We start from the raw sequence: 16,053 nt of genomic DNA on the forward strand, positions 1-16,053 counted from the left end.
GCATTGGCTCTGTTGGGCATTGGTGAAGCTTCTGGAATCTCACCAATGTCACCCCTGTAGCCCTCCTGCTAAAAAAAATCTGGCCATGCAAAGCAAATACAGGGGGAATCTCTGCAAAGTTGGACATGTTCAAGATCTCCCTGCGTGACAATACCTGTTCTCAGCATAGAAAACCAACCTTATATCAGGATTCATGCATTCAGGTAGGCTTAGAGGACTTGTTTATGCCTTGTTTCTGCCTTGGCTATAAGTCATAGTTACCTATAGTTCAACCGTGCCTATGCATGGGAATTAAAAAAAAAAAAAAAAAATTTAAAAGACTTTTCAGATTTCCAGAATTGTTGGACATGGAATTTGTCTTCATGGGCTACATGTCTGCTTTAGTAGAAAAGTTCTTTATCAGCTGACTGGGTTCTTAGTGCAGTTCACTGTCACTGTTCAAGTCCTGGTGACAACATAAACAAAAATTTTCTCTAGGACTTCTTTCCTGTATCATAGAGGGACTACATCCTTACTTTTTCTGGTAGAGGTTGACTTTTCTAATTTCTTTCTCAGCCAGAAGAGTGCAGAACTTTTCCATTTTAAGCAGGAAGCACCCAGAGTGAGAAGATAAGTGCAAAGAGTAGTTTCGCAGAAGGAACATTAAGAGTGAAGTCAGGAGAGATCTTTAAGGGGCACTAGCTTGGATTGCTTAGGTGCATTATTTTGCTTTTTACTTATACCATCTTTGTGTAAAAAATATCAATATTTTCAAAATGTCTAGCTTCACGGGCATGTTTTCATAGCAATAACTGTTTAAAAGCTTCCCCCAAAAAAATTTTCATGTTCTTGAAACCTGACACAAACAGATTTTTGTTTCTGTCAATTGCAGGAACTTTCATCCAATATCAAGGAAGTTGCTAACATCTTCTACCTATGGCTGGGAATGGATTTACAAACATATTTATTCAATATTCTCCAGACATATAAATTTGTGTATGATTTTTGCTTTGAAAACATCCTAATTATAATATATATGTGCACACCTAATACCCAAATTTGATGGAACTGCAATGTAGTGTATCACTGTCTGTCTCTCATAATTTGATTAATCTCAAATAGTCAGAGCTGAATTTTTTACTGCTGTCATTCTTCCTACTACATAAATATTAAAACCAACATGGTAGTTTGTATGGTTTTCCCACTGGATCAGATGCTAGATTGCTTTAGATGATCCCAGTAACTAACATTTTTATCCCTAGCACTGAAAAAAAGCTGAGGAAAATCTCATACAAAATTTTTTGGCTTTTCTGAGGGATTTCTAAAACTTCCACCTACTAGACAAATGATATGGGTTAGACACTTGCAGTAAATGGAGTAAAGTACTGACAGGACAGATGCATCAGCTTTTCCATAGTGATAGCACTACTTGTGTGGCACATGATAACATTCTAAAAATAGATATAAAATAAAAAGACAAAAAAATTATTGGAATAATAGCTCTGTTTAGATAGAACTTCTTAGATGTTTCGTCTTTATTTTATCTGCAAACTAGTGAATTTCTACCTTCTTTTCACACAATTATTAAGATGGGATGATCCTAATTTTTTTTTAACAGAAATGTTTCTTCTTTGTGTAAAACAGGCATCCTTAAATGAACATTCACCAGACATGACACCTACTCTTCGCTCTTTTCATAAGACTGAGTGGGATCAAGTGGTCAGCTATTGAAATGTTATCATGTACATACAATCCATTTGAACTAGATAACAGTATCACTAGATACAAGATGTTTAGAAGTCCAAAGAATTTTCTGCAAGCTTGAACACCTAGAAAGCTAACCTAATTTTGCTAGCTGCTTTACTTGGCAGTTCAGCAAAGAATCTTTTTATTACAAACTCTTGTAAGTTCTTATGAGAATTTTTCAATATTGTTTTAATTATATCTATCTATCTATCTATCTATCTATCTATCTATCTATCTATATCTATCTCTATATATATCTATATCATCTGTCTATATCTATCATTTATCTATATCTATATCATCTATATCACCTATATCATCTATATCATCTATATCTATATCTGTATCCATATCTATCTATCTATCTATCTATCTATCTATCTATCTATCTATCTATCTATCTATCTATCTGTCTATCTATCTATCTATCTATCTATCTATCTATCTATCTATCTACCTATATCTATATTATGAAAATAGATATGCAGTTGTGCAGGTTTCAAAATTTCAGGGGAATGGGGAAAGCATGATATTGAAGCATCAAATACTTTCCATAAGGATGCATAGCAAAGATTGCCCACACTGCTGGGAAGAATGATTCAGAGTCAGCTCACAGTCATAGTTCTGAGTCATACCAAGGAAGTCATAACATCCTGAGGAATAATCCTAGAAAAGTCAGTCAGAAGAGAGAAAAAAAGCAAAAAAAACCCCAAAAAAACAAAGGAGAAAAAAACCAAACATGCATAGAGAAAAATAGATATAAAGGGAGGATTTTCACCTAGATACACCATAATCTGTGTTTATTTCCAATTTTTTCTGTTTTTCCATTTTCTATAGTTGTCATTTCTTCCTTTTCCTCCAAACCCACCTTGTCTCTTCTGTCAGCAAGTGTTTACTCTAATCTCTGGCATTGAAACATGACCTCCATTCTTTTTGAGGGCTTCCTTGCTTTTTCTGCCTTCTTTTGACTTTCCTTTTCTGTTTCCTTTTTTTTTTGCTCTCTCTGCTTAATCTTTAGCCAACCACCTTACAAGCCACCCAACTGTGTATATTCCTCACTTTCAATTCAGTGTAGCTGGAATACTTCCCAGAAGCAGTGGGTGTATAAATGTGTTTATAGAAAGGAAAGGAGTGAATGAGCTTGGTATGTTTTGGAAGAAATGCCAATTTTTTTTCCATTATTTTAGTGTCCTGTATCAGAGACAATAAGAATCAGCTTTCTTTAACAAATGGGAAGCCATGGGGTTACTGAGATCTCCAGCATGAAAATAAAGTGTGTAACTGATCTTTCTTTCACTTTTAGCTAATAATTACTTTGCACACCACAGAAGCTTGCAATCAACTTACTGTGCAATGAGATTATTCATAACTTCTTGCTTGCCTGTTTGTTGCCTGAAATACACTCATTCACATCAGTTTATGTTTTACAATAGTGAACCCGAAAAATAAAAATCGGGCTGTGTGTGTTTAAAAAGAAAAAAACAGTGGATTTTGCCTACCATTCAACTGTGTAATAGCAAACTACTTCCTTAAAAGTTTGCTCTGCTCAAATCTGAGCTTCTATAGTCCCTCACATTTGGTCTCACCATACAAGTAACAATAAAACTGGGGAAGGAGGACTGTCTGCTTTCTGTGACATGATCTAGGGAATAAGGCCAGCCATCAAACACCCTCATTTATCCAAATATTGGAGACATTTGCAATTCTCCTTGTAAATTATGATAAAGTGGATGCTGACAGAGGAACATGGGAAGGGATCTATCGTTTAGGGGATATTTTAAGGGTTGTATGAAATTTGATCGGCAATTCCAGTTCCATAGTGAATTCCATCTTCAATTAATAATTTTATTTCTTGAAGCAGACTCTTTCCTTTATGCCAGTAGCTGGAAAGAAATTAATTCTAAGATAAAAAACAGTTAATGAGGATTTTGCATTTACTGGGAAAATTGCAAATCTAAAAATGCTACTTGCAATCCAGCCATTAAGTTGTGTGTGCTTCTGTATGTGTATGTTTGATTTTATTTTGCTGCTCTTTCCATGTTAATGTGTGTAATTTGCTTACATTTTTTAATTTGAAAATTATTGCAATTTAAGATCACTGCAAGAGATAGTTACAGATTTCAAACATTTGTAGCAAGCTTTTTTACCATAAGCATTACGTTGTTGCAAAGAAATAGTAGGTGTAATATGAATTACGTGAGATTAATTTAAACTCATGAAAAGAAGCAACATAATCCCAGAAATACTATTTCCTCTAAGTAAATGAAATTACTGTTAAACAATCTTGGTTGCTAACAGAAGAATACCTTCCATTTATTACTCTTGCAAAACAAGTCTAGGAGCAAGGCTGTTCAAAGTGATGCATATTTAACCCCCTGAAACCACCATTTGACAGAGTAAAAAAAAAAAAAAAAAAAAAAAAAAAAAATTTTACCTGAAAAATGTTAAACTGACTGTAAACCAAATAATTTTCTAATTTCCCCGTGTATACATATATGTTATTTATGCATTCATTCACTGAAATTGGTGTTTAATTGCAATACTTCCTTAATTATTATTACGTATACACACACATATTTGGAGGAAAAAGGCAATGAATTTCTATAACAAGAGTTTAAAAAAGACTTGTGGTTTTTTTGTCTCTTTGCTTGTTTTCCACTTGAATTCAAGTCCAGGTTCAGCTGTAACTAGAGCTTTCCTGGTTTAGATCAAGAACCATTAAATATCAACTGAGTTGATCCCTACCATTTTTAAGTGCCTCACACTGACAGAAGGAAATAAATTTGTGATATTATGGTAGCAGTTGAGTTTGTATCAAAAAACATTTCTGTAACTAGCACTTACAATGATAAAATTAGATTAATTCATTTGGATCATTTGATATGAGAAAGTGGTGATAACAGAGAGCAAATATCACAAGTCATATATTTTAAGCCTGCTCTATTATTATAAAACTGAAGCTCAAATAAGAGCATGGCCATGTAAGGAATTGGAGTGTGTCTCAAATATTAAAACATTATTTAATAGATAAGAGCATCAGAAATCACACACTGAATGAAAAGTGTAAAAGGAAACCACACAACTGATAAAACAGGAAAAAGAAGGAAAATGAACACTCATGGTTCATGTAAGCATGACAATTAGTTAATCAAATAAAAAAATAGGTATCAGGAATTGTCAATAAAAACACTTTCATGAATATATTTTATGCAGTAGAACTAGAAATGGATGTTTATGGCAATAGTTTTATATTATTATTTACTAAGCATATTAGAAATTTCTAAAATTTGTTAGTTTCACTAACATTGCATAATTCAAGATTGCCTCCTTCATATTGAATCTTTGGAGTGAGAAAATCTGAAAATGCGAATTCAACACTCCCTAGAATAGCTGGCATGGACAAGATAACTGGAGCCAATTGGTACAGCTCATGCCTTGGTATTTTTGAATCTTTCAGTGCTTCAGTATAGTTTTTATCTCTCCTCAACAGCAACCCTTGCAAATGAATATATAAATAGTCCATTTTTGTTTGGCTGGCTGTCAGAAAAAGATGAGTACTATTTTGAACAAGTTTTCTGAGCTGAGAAGATTTAAAATCAGTTTGTTTTCTGTATCAGTAAGAATCAGAATAATTTTGTTCTGTACTGTGTCACGGTTGACCGTTTTCCATTTGACATTTCAAGTTGACAACTTCTCTTCAGTTTGTTAATTTCTGAGAACAGCAGCTAAAGCAAATATCTTGCAGGCTTGCCTTCTAAATTATTTTCCATGATTTTGCACACTTTCCACTCAAATCCTGTTGACCCTGATGCTGATTTTGAGTTTTCCAGATGACAGTTCAGCCTGTTTGAAGATCTCTGTAGAAGATCTCTGATACTAAAACACTTTGAAATTGCCAATTTGTCAGACTGCAGAGCAGCTGTTGGTTCTTGTCAGCTGCCAGAACCTATATCACTTTATATTCACTCACCTGAAGATCTTGCCATAGTCTTGGCAAGCTTCCTACAATTCTAAACCCTTTTCCAACACTCTGTAAATTTAATCTACTTTACTAGAGCAATCTATTATAGTTTCCTACTATTTCTATGTACTTCTCATGAATATCTAATGTTTTTACCACAAAGCAAGAAATTGCCCCTCATTTCTTCATATTATTGGTTACTAGCCTCAAAAATATCAAGGACTGAATTGAATTCAGAATGAACATCCGTCTCTTTCAATTTTTTCATCGTGCCATTTTCTTTTCTATTTTATAAGTCTTTCTGGATTTTCCCTTTCTTTCTTTGGCAAATCAGATGGTCCTTTGGTGACCTTTAGCCTTAGAAGCAAATCACACTGTTTTCACAATGACTTTTCCATTGCTTGTTTTACAGAGTACAGCTGAATGTGATGGATATCATCTTATGGAGTTCAACAAATGTTCCAAACACTTAGGCATATGTTATTCCCATTGCAATAGTATTCAGAATAATTTGCCATAAGCAATGAAGTAGCTATTTCTTTTGAGTATTAATCTATCAACTGGTCACAGATTTTGCCCTTGAAAAACAATCCTGTTTTTTTAGAGTCCATTCAGTGTCACACTGTGTGTGTCAGGTGCAGCTTTAGCAGCACACAGCCAAATTCAGATACTGATTCAGACAGGTTTCTGTATCTGTACTGTTGGCATCTTTATATCAAATAAGGCCTCATCCAACTGCCCACATTTCTAGAACTAACTCAGCTTCCCTGCTCTATCCTGACCTTTAACTGTTACTCGAGGAAGTGTCAAAAAAAAAATCACAAAAATCACTATGATCCAATGCTTAAAATTTTGGAAGTAAAACCTCAGGACATGCTACCAATATGTCCGACAGAAAAAAAATAATAAATAAAAATAACGAATACTATATAACTGGGAAATTTATTGTATTATGGTGCCACAACCTTTGGAATTAAAAGGGGTTTTTTTTTTAAGCTTGGTTTTGTTTGAGGTTTTCTTTTTTTTTTAATGAAAATTCCTACTATGTGTTTTTAATTCTATAATGAAAGCAGGTCTCTAGAACAGACTGGACAGACTCAAATTAGCTTCCTATCACTTTTATTTCAGAAAAATAGGAGACATCAATTTTTTTAAGGCATTCCAGTGCTATTTGTAAAAATCAATGCTCAACCTTATGGACAATGACCAGCCTATAACAGATATGTGCCAAATTTATGTGCCTAGATTCCAAGGAAACCTCTGGTTCGAGTGTGGTGCTCAAAACCCTTTCTGTTTATCCCCTAATCCTGTGCTTCACACTTCTGGAAAGCATAACAATGCCAATGCATGCTCAAACATTATTTCCTGTGCTATACAGACTATATCAGGTACTGCCAGCATCAACATCCTAGTTCTTGAGTTTTCCCAGGTTGTCTTAGTACAGGCAACAAGAAAGAGAGACTTGAAAATGTACAGAAACTTAACATGACAAGCTTTAAAGAGCAAAAACAGCATTCTGAATGATACACAATTTTTGGAGGACAGATGTCAGATGGTTTCTTTGTGAAGTTCCTTCCTGTATAGACAGACATTACCAGCATTGTAAAACACATAAATCTTCTCCAGGTTCTCAGGATACAGTTAAACAAATGTAGGTGCTGTCTGTTCTCCATGCCAGACCTTTGTGTGGGAAGGAATTCCACCATGGAGAGGAAAGTATTGACTGATGCTTACTTACAGCCTCATGCTACAATGGCATAACAGAATGACATCTTTATAATCTGGATGGGAGCTGACAAAACAACAAATGTCTAACTGGAAAGTTTTTGTCTTAAAATCATGGTGAGGTGGCAATATAGATATTCAATAAAAGAAACCCAACAAATGGTGAACACCAAAAATCTATTTATTTAAGACTGAAGACCTGATTAAAACAAATGTCAGACAAAACCACACAGCAAAAAAGATTTTTAATAATTCCACTTCTTTACAATTGCAATCAAAACTATTTGATTATTATTTTTGATGTTTCATCAGATCTTTTTGTTATTATCCACCCTGCCGTTCCTTTAAGTAAAAGTCCTAATATTTACCTTAATAAATATCTTTAATATCCAGATTTCAAATCCACCTGCAGCTTTCCAGGAACCTCAATCCATAGACCAAATATAATTCACTTATATTATTTTCCAATACACAGTATTCCCTCCTTCTTTCTATTCTTTATCTACTAGAAATAATTTCATGATTCATTAGATATAAATATTGGCCTTTATTATTTAATTTATTAAATTACTGAAATTTTGTTATATTTCTTGATACCTGCCCCAGTGCAAAATCCCTGTTTTATTTCCTATTTCGTATTATTTCCCAGTGATCTCTGCACCCCCATAGAGGCATGCAAGTCAAATAATATTCTACCAATAATAACTTGAAATTTCAAGTCTTAAAATACTCGCTTTGAAGCTATATAATTGCAATGTAACTTGTTTCAGGAAGAAAACACCAGAAACAATGGTGAAGCTCCCCTATTAAACTCTCATATTATAATCATGGCATTAATGTGACCATTCATGAAGTGCAGGTGTGAGACAGAGCCTGTGTTTTTGAAATTTATTTATGAAATGCAACTTTGTCTTTTTGTGTATGTTTTGGCTTTCTTTAAAAGAGTAACAAGTAAATGTTCAATGCAGATTTTTCTCAGAATTTTGTGAAGGAAAAAGAAACCAGACAGAGACAGCGTCAACCCTCATCGTTCAAACTTATAAAAAATTTGATTTATGAATGTAAATGGATGACTTACTGACTTTTCTCAGAAAAGATTTTGGAAGAATTTGCTTTCATGGTTTTTTTTTCTATTCTAAGAAAATTTCTTATTTCTTTACATATTCCCCCTTCCTAAATGTTTCCCATTCATACTATGTAACTTTCTACTAGATTTCAGATCTGTACATTTGAATTTAGCTTTCCTCTTCTGCTTGATCCAAAAGGGAAATAAATTCCATTTATTGGAAGAGACACTATCTTTTAAACATATGGTGGATCACACAAAGTATAGTGGTCTGGAAGAAATCAAAGCTATCAAAGCTATTTATTCAAGAACAGACATTTTTCCCAAGGAAAATTGATAACTCTACTAGTCAATAGAAGTATATTTTTTTCTTTTCAGATTTTATGCACACTAAAAACTCTTATAGTCCTTTAAAAGCTCAGAAAGATCTAGTACTTCAAATATTTTTATAACAAGTTTCCTATCCATTTTAAAATGAAATATGGTTAGAATAGGGTTTAATGGAACCATGGTAATTCAGTGTCTTTCCTAAATCAACATTTAAGACTATGAGGAGTAGCAGAGATTCAGGAAGCAATGTTAAGGAGCACTGAATCACTTTTCAACTCCACAGTAGGTTTGAATAGATCAGGTGAACAAAATCTGAACATCTACAAGTCACTGTAAATTCAAATTCTATAAATTTCTAAGTCTCAGTCCTCTCTCTCTCTCCAGACATTTTCAGCCATCTCTGCTCAGGAGAACTGGACATGAATAAACCCCTTTCACTGTGCTTTCATAAATATTTCTGTGCTTTGACTGTGTTGTGGTTTTGGGTACCAACTCTAATCTAAAATTCATGAAATATCATTATTTTACTAACAAGAACCCTGAGTTGGTAGTTGTGTGGGATAGGTTATTTATAAGCAGAAGTTGGCATAGTGAAAAAACCGTCCACTGGTGATTTATTCCCTTTTTGCTTCTAAAGGGAACGAGACTTGTCTTTAAAATGTAATTTACCACCAGCCTTAGCTAGAACCAGTAATGCTATAATCAGACAAATGATGGTCAGCACCTCTTGCTTTGATCCAGTAGTCTTTCACCATTTTCATATTAGAACTGAAATTATTAAACAAGTATTTAAATTTCAGTAATCAAAATATTGATTGTAAATTAAGAAGCCCTGAGGTACAAGTTACCACTTAGTTGAACTTTCATTGGAAGAATTTTGAACCCAATCCAAAATCCTTAACAGAATCAAGAAATCTTGAAAATAGTTAAATTTAAACAAAGATTTACTTGTGTCCATGGGTAGAAATCATTACTCTGGTTGTATATATGAAAAATTTGATTTGAATCAGGCTTCAGAAAAGTGATACGTGTATTATGAAACAGTTTAAATAGCTTATACAGTGCATGTTTAGTTCTCATCAACAAAATATCAGATCAAAATTACTTGCAGATGGATTTATGTCCAGATTATTACAGATTTTTTAACAAGAATAGGTCACAAGACCAGTATAATTTTATTTTTCCATCTGTAGCACTGAGATCCTGATACATAATTGTAATAAAAATGAGACATGCTGATGTAAAAATTATAGAAATGTATAGTATAGTTCAGTTGATTAGCTTTATAAATTATTTATTTTAAATATATAATATTGGAAATTAATATTATTATATATAGATTACATATAATTATGCAGAAAATAACATCTCAGGCCAGTCATTCACAAATCTGAAATTTGTTCTGGTAACATAGCCCTTTTGAGAAGAAGGCACTTAAAAACTGAAGCCACCTTTATTTGAGCCAGTTACAGAGGGAAAGATGAACCTCTCAGCCCTTTGGAAGCTAATACTGAAAATTTTCACAAGTTCACCAAAAAGCCTGAAAAATCCAGAGATCTGAGATCAAAGTGTGTGTGTATTTTACTTTCTACTCAGCATCTATCAATATGTGGCCACATGCCTGTAACACTCAGAAGGTGAGATCTAAAAGTCATGTACATTATTTATTTAAACTGATTGTGAAATCATTGTTTGGTTAGTAGCATTATGTATTCCAACCGAATCTAACATAAAAGTTTTTATTTATTGACCTAATTCTGTCTGTGAGGGTTTATTTTGTTCTGTATTTGGAAGAGACATGGGGATAATTTCTGTATTTAATATTTTCAATTACTTGAATTAAGTCTGGCTATCAAGACAAAAACTGAGAGAAGGTGAAGTGTGAAAAATTGCCATCTTTCACAGCTTTAAAATGTTGGCTCTGTTGTCTGGCATAATTAAGTCAACAGTCTGCTGGTCTGCTTTCAGGCACTTTGACAACTGTTCTCTCACTGCCATCAGTAAATTAATAGGACTGTGCTTTTCCCAAGGGGCACTGCATCCAGAATGAGAATTTTCTTGTCCTTTGGTCTGCTGCTGGTGAAGTGGTGATGGGCAGAGATGCTCAGTGGGTAGGAGCTGTCAGGTCATTTGCTCTATTATAGTTGGACCATTCACACTATTATAGTTAGATGTGATAACACTTACACACCCGTTATCATCAGAGCTTTATTGTATCCCAACTGTTAGCATGGTCTCTAAGGTAATAGACCACAGCTGTGAAGTGAATTCTTTTGTCACAAAGCAAGAAGAGAAAAGAGTCTTTTCCAGCATTTGCAAGTTGTTGGGAGTGTTAGAGCTACTTAGTGTTCACTAGGGTTTTATACATACTTGTAAGTTTTGATAAAGCAATTTATTTTAGTTTTTGTCTCATACAGTTTTTCATCCCTGGAAGTTTGGAGGTTTCTTTGGTGGGTTTGTTTGTTTTTTGGTGGCTTTTTGTTTTTGTTTGTGTTTTTGTTTTTGGGATTTTTTGGGTGTTTTTTTGTTGTTGTTTTGTTTTGTTTGTTTTTTTGTTTTATTTGGGGTGGGGTTTTTTGGTTTTTTGTTTGGTTTCCGTTTGGTTTTTTGTGATTTATTTTCTTGTTTGGTTTTGAAGAGGATTTTGGTTTTGGTTTTGTTTTGTGAAGATTTTCTGTTGGTTGGTTCATTGCTTTTCTTTGGTTGGGGGATTTTTGTTGGGTTTTTTCTTCAGCTTTAGGTTTACATGAATCCAAGACCTACCAGCTTTCACCTGATTTTATTGAACTCAGTTATACAAGCACTATTTTTTGAGTGACCAATTAATTGGAAAACTATAGAAGAATTTAAGTTTAGAGGGTGTTTTGCAAATGCAGCGGTGTCCACAGGAGTGCCTAAGTCCTGGCTTTACCCTGCTGTAGGAAAATAACCTTCTGTAACTAACATGGTTGGGGTCAAGATTAGTACTTTTGTTGTCCGAGGATTTATTTCATTGGAGTAAGCAAATCCTTAGTAGAGATGGATCACGTAGAAGATGAATACTACCTACCTAGAAAGAAACCTGGCAGAAAAATGACACGGAGTACAGATTTTACTGGAAGTAGTAACAGTGAATTGGATAAAAGCCTTTTTCCAGCTGTGTGTGGCAGAACACAAGATATTAAATAGTTTTGTGGTTACAGCAGACAAATTCTGAAAATGCCTTTTAAAATCTGAAAAAAACCTTTGATACATGCAGGAGTCTTTTTAATTTAAGAAGAAACCAATTATTTAAGAAGAAATCATGGCCAATTTTTGTTGCAAGTTTTATTTTAAAGGATGTGTACTTCAACAACTAACAGTGGACTAATTGGGAGCTAATTGCTTTTTATACAGTGGCTATCAGGTCAGAGCTAGGGATGTGAGAGAAATAGAAAAAAACAGGGTAAAGGAACAAAAGGAAAATAAGTGTTAATTTCCTAAATGTTACTGTTAGCGATAAATATTAACAATGTCAATTATTCTTTATTTTTGTGTGCAGGACTTTGTTCACCACCTGGAATAATACTAATGGCAGTACAATTCACTACTAAGATTTATATTGTCCTACCACTGTATAACAAGAAAAAAAAAAAAAAACAGAGGAAAATGGAACAGAATTATGTCACTTAGAGAAAACTAGTTTCAAATTATGCACCATTTCTGTAAGTAATCTTTTGCTTATTTGCCACTGATTACTCCCCAGTAACAGTACTTTCTAAAAAAAAATTAATAGGGAAAACAAAATGCTATATTTTTACCAAAGCATAATTTGATATATATGCCCAACTAAACAAGAAAAATAAAAGCATGAACTGTATTAATTGGTCAAATTGTCACACTTGGACTTTCACTTAATAGTTTTTCCCTTGTTGCATGCAAATGTGATACTGTGCCAAGACAGCTAGCATAATCATGTATTTAAATTTTTCATTCACATTTATTAATATTGGTACTGTATTTAAAATAATTTATGTCTTTATAGTATTTGTTGTTTACTAATTTTTAGAGGAGTTTTGAATACACTGAAGTTAAGTTTTGCCTATAGGAAAAAGAGCAAGCATGAGCATAGAGATGGTTAAACTTGTATGAGCACTCCCACATTTCCATTTATTGTTACCATTGTTATGTCTGGCCTTTTAACACCAGCTCTGTTCTACCTTAAAATACTATTTTAAAACTAGAAAACAGGGCCAATCAGTACAATCTGGCAAACAAATTTACAATTTCAGTCAAAAATGCCCTCTGGATTTATGCAACGCTTCATCTCTTCTTCTGAGTGCATGTATACTGATATGCCACTCTTCTAGTTATGCTCCTCTGTTGAGGTTGACTAAAACACTTGTTTCTCAAGAGATTTCTTCAAATGTGCATTTGCTGGCAAAAAGACATTTGCTTTTTCCTTCAAAACACACTGTAGACCCACAGAACAATAATAATGACAATGATGCTTATGAAATAAGAAATTTGGAATGATTCAATAAATTGTGTCTTAATTTGGTTTATGAGAAGACAGAGACCAGTTTGAACGAGGCTCAAAAAGCCTAAGGTGCAGATTACTAAACTCCAAGTAGAGTCACTGATCACTTTAAAGTTTGGTTTTTTGTTTGTTTTTTTTGTTTTTCTAGTTGTATGCAATTTTAGACCAAAAAAAAAGGAAGATCATCTGCTTCCTATGATATTCTCAGAAATGTCAGGTGATCCCTGATAGTCCTATGAGGTACCAGATTGGAAATACGACCCTTCTTTTTGCTAATCAAAAATAGGGTTTTTTGACATATGGGGGGAGATCTGAGAGGGTGAAACAACCAGGAGAGTTCATAGCTCTTCTGTAAATAACATTGAATTTGGACAAAAAAAAAAAAAAAAAAAAAAAAAAAAAAAAAAAAAAGAAAGAAAATATAAACCAATGGAGTGGATTACAGAGTAAAATAACAACTATGAGTACTCCAAATCCATACTGTGTCAGTATTTTTCTAGTCCAGTCATTGCCAAAAAACATATGCCCATTTGTTTTTTATGCCTGGAGCAGGTTAGGTGCACATCCCAAACCTCTCCTTAGTGCAAAGGAAACACAGTAAGTAGGACTGTTCAGGTGGTTTGGTACCTACACATAGGCTCGATCTACACCAAACCCTACACACACACTAAGGTAGAACACACAGCCTTGCCTGTACCAGGTGGTCAGATCCAAAGGTGCAAGGGTAAAACAATAATGTTTACTCTAAAATAAAGCAGTGGGAACTGTGACCTGTAAATAAGGATTGATGGCCTTCATTATCAGTCATATGAGTTCCAAAACAGAGGAACAGTTGTTCCCTTTTAAACACTCTACTACTTAAGTACTTCTGGAAGTACTTACCCATGTAAAAGACACATGGTTAATTTAAATTCAAAGACCAAATGTCCTGGTGATTGCCCTATAAATCTAAAGTTGAGTGAGAATTGAGAGAGGTTGTGGGGAAAATCTACATTCTTCCATAAAACTATCCCCTTCCTCATGGATATGATCTCCAAAAATCACCCTGGGAGTGCTATTATGCATTTCTAGAAGGGTGTGTATCTCAAATATTGAGTAAACCTGGGATGTTCTCAGATTCACCCCTTCAAGTCCCCTTTCAGACATACATGTAAGACTACAGTTAAATGAAAGATTAAGAATCTCTGGACTAGGGTAGGGGTCAAAACAGAAACTGTTTTCAAAGGGTTAAATTTTGTGTCACCAAACATTTTTTAAATTTTCAAATGCAGCATACGGAGGATTGACAACTGATGTGGACCTTCAAATATCATATAGAATATTAGGAGTTCATTATATAAAAATGAAAAATAATGGTCCTTGTTCCAAAGAACTAATGAGCTATATATGTCAATATGATTTGGCTAGATTGTCATTAAGTGGGAAACAACTTTAAGCAAGATACTGCACCAACTGGAAGTGAAGTATTTAAAAGTAGCAGCCTACCATAAGGACAGTAAAAGAGAAAATTCTCATTTCAAGCAATCATATAATCTGTAGCAAGACAGGGATAAATTCATGCCCATGTTTTACATGATTTTTTTATCTTGCTGCCTGTTCTTGTTTAATAGTATATTAAGTTATAGATTTTTTATAACTTGCTTAAATAGAACAAGCTAATACCATGTGGTTTAGATTTACAGTGGTTAAGGATTTCACTAGAAGTCCATCATATTGCTATCCTATTTCTAAAATATATATTGAAAATTCTTTTTCTGTTAAAAAATATTAGATATGTGTCTGTCTTTTCTTAATATTCTTATCAGTTCCAAAGGTTATGGTACACCTTTAGACATGGTCTTTTCAAACATATTAATGAGTCTTAATGGCAAACTAATTGAAATGAGAGAGCTTCTTGAAAAGAAGTATGAAGTAACTTTTGGAAATTCTCTCTGCTCAGTCAGCACTAATTCTGGTTTTATTCACTCTTTTAATCTTTTGAATTACTTATATTATTCTTCTCTGTAGGTTAGTTTTCTTTTGTATGTACATCTTTTTAATATGAATCTGTTATTACTGTTGATTTTCATGTAACTTCTCTCTTTTAGACTTTCAGTATGCCTAACAATTCAGGCAAAAACCTGAATACTTTGGAGACTCATGCTCAACATATGAAAATAAAATTTAAGATATTTATTCCAGAACAGTGTTTTCAAAGAGAGTAAAATGCCATGTTGTCATTGCTGCCTTCTCATTCTTTCAAAAGTTCAAATGCAAGAATGCGGTTAAGAATGAGTGAGTGTAGACTAAATACTTTCAGCTCTTCAGGATGAGGAAGGAGCCTGTGTTCACTCTGTCTATTCTGAGGCATGATTTTTAAGACAGAACTAGATCATGATGCATCTCAAAAGGTTACCTCAAGACGGGGAATCACAGACCAAGAGCAGGCTTAGCAGATAATTCTTATTCCCTGGATTTCCTCAAAGTCTTTTGTCAAGGTGACTGCTGTGCAGATTTCAGTGTACACAAATTTGAGTGTACAGAGAATCACAAGACTCAAGACATAGCTGTAACTGAATACAGAGCACAGTAGACCTGTGTAATTGTCTTCAGAATTTGACAGGTCTCAGGAATCTGCAGATCAGATCTATAGTATCACCCTGAGAAAATGCAGCTTGGTTGATATTGTAGCCAAAGGGAATTACATCTGAATTGCCCAAAGACAAAGTACAGTACTTTCTTTTTTTCTTTTTTTTTTTTTTTTTTTTT

This window comes from Erithacus rubecula, assembly GCF_903797595.1.
Source record: "Erithacus rubecula genome assembly, chromosome: 1".
NCBI classification, from domain to species: domain Eukaryota; kingdom Metazoa; phylum Chordata; class Aves; order Passeriformes; family Muscicapidae; genus Erithacus; species Erithacus rubecula.